This window comes from Monopterus albus, unplaced genomic scaffold, assembly GCF_001952655.1.
Source record: "Monopterus albus unplaced genomic scaffold, M_albus_1.0 scaffold105.1, whole genome shotgun sequence".
Classification (NCBI taxonomy): domain Eukaryota; kingdom Metazoa; phylum Chordata; class Actinopteri; order Synbranchiformes; family Synbranchidae; genus Monopterus; species Monopterus albus.
The window spans coordinates 2576513-2578232 of record NW_018127985.1 but is presented as its reverse complement, the minus strand read 5'-3'; positions in this window follow the sequence as shown (position 1 = coordinate 2578232).

Below are 1720 nucleotides of genomic sequence, written 5' to 3'. Positions count from 1 at the left end.
TCCACCTCCCTCATCCTTGTGAATGTGCTGTCCGAGGTTCTGGTGTCACTCTGCGACCTTGAGACCTCACATCCCAGACTTTTGCTGTTCTCCAGAGGCCGGAAGTGGGCAGATCTTGATTTCTGGGAGTGGGTGCAGCATTATTTATCCATTTTGTTGATGGAAATTGGGATCGTTGGGACTGAACTGCCTGCTATGGAGCCAATAACCACACAGCGCTGTCGCAAAAAAGCAGAGAACATAATCAGAGACTCACTCCACCCAGCTCACACACAAAAACTACACCCACCATCTCAAGAACAGCAGAGCGGACAGTATCATCACACACAGAACAAGATTTTACAACAGCTTTTTCCCTGCAGACTGGTGGCAAATACAAAATAAGCATAAGCATAAACTTTGTTGCCAAGTATTTCAAGAATACAAGGAATTTGACTCCAGCTCAATGGCCTCCAATGTGCACAACATAAGAACAAAATAAATACACAATATGTACAAGTTAAAATAACATAGAACATAGACTAGCTGTTAATCAGTGTAATAGCCCGGGGAAAGAAACTGTCTTTGTGTCTGTTTGTCTTGGTGAATACCGTCGGGCTCATGGAAATGGTTCACTTTACTCTTAAGGGAGGCTAGAAGAAAATGTTTTTTATACCATTAGCTACAGCAGTACCAGCATTGTAAACCTGCACATGTTGCTCAGTGATTTGTGCAATTTTAGAGATGCAGATTTTAAAAAAACATTCCTGGTTTATCTTAGACGGTGCAAAAGGAAAACATACCCTGCTAATAGTACAAAACTGTAAAACGGTAGTACCATGCTAATATGATTACAGCAATTTTTTTTTTTTATTACAAAGAGTTTCATTTATGATAAAATTAAGAACCACAACAAAGGTGACAAATCTGTTAATGACATCAGATGATATGGGTGAGTCTGAAGTATAGTTAGAGGGGCGAGGTGATGTCTCCTTTGCCACTAAGTCAAATTACTGAATGGTACAGCTAAATTTACCAAAGTGATGGCCGTTTCAGATTTTCTTTGAGGGCATAACTTGATAGAAATCAGATTTTTACACACTTGACTTTTAATGGAACATAGGCATGTATGTAAACCGACATTCTTCAAAGGAGTTTGTACCAAAGCAATATTCTATTGATTTATTAATACATGCCTTAAATACCTGCATGCCTTAATGTGTAATGTTTCAGTGTCAAAACCAGATTCCTGCGTACCACATCAACCCAAAGAGAAAGGTGAAAACAAGTGAAAGGAAGTAAACAAGGTGACAAATGACTTCTGCGGCAGCTTGTACCTGCATCACAGTGGTAGACCCTCTCTCTTAATCTGCCTCTTCCTGGTTCCAGGAGGATTTTCTGCCTTTATAGTACAGCCACAGACATAAAACATCCATTTGCAACCCCACTGATGCTTATTAAAGTCTAAAAATCTAAACAACTGTCAGGATGCCTGCATTTCAAGACATGCAGCATTGGTGGGTGAGAGAGCGGGAGGGAGGTGAGAAAATACTGACATGAACAATTTGCCAGCAAACAAGGAGGCGACAGTGCGGTGGGTAGAGCAGTCATCTCCCAACTGGAGGGTCGGAGATTCAAATCTCGGTGCCTCCAGTCCACGTGTCAAAGTGTCCTTGGACAAGACACTGAACCCCCCGTTGCCCCTGATGGTTAGAGCCATTGGTTGAGGTGGAGCTGCCGA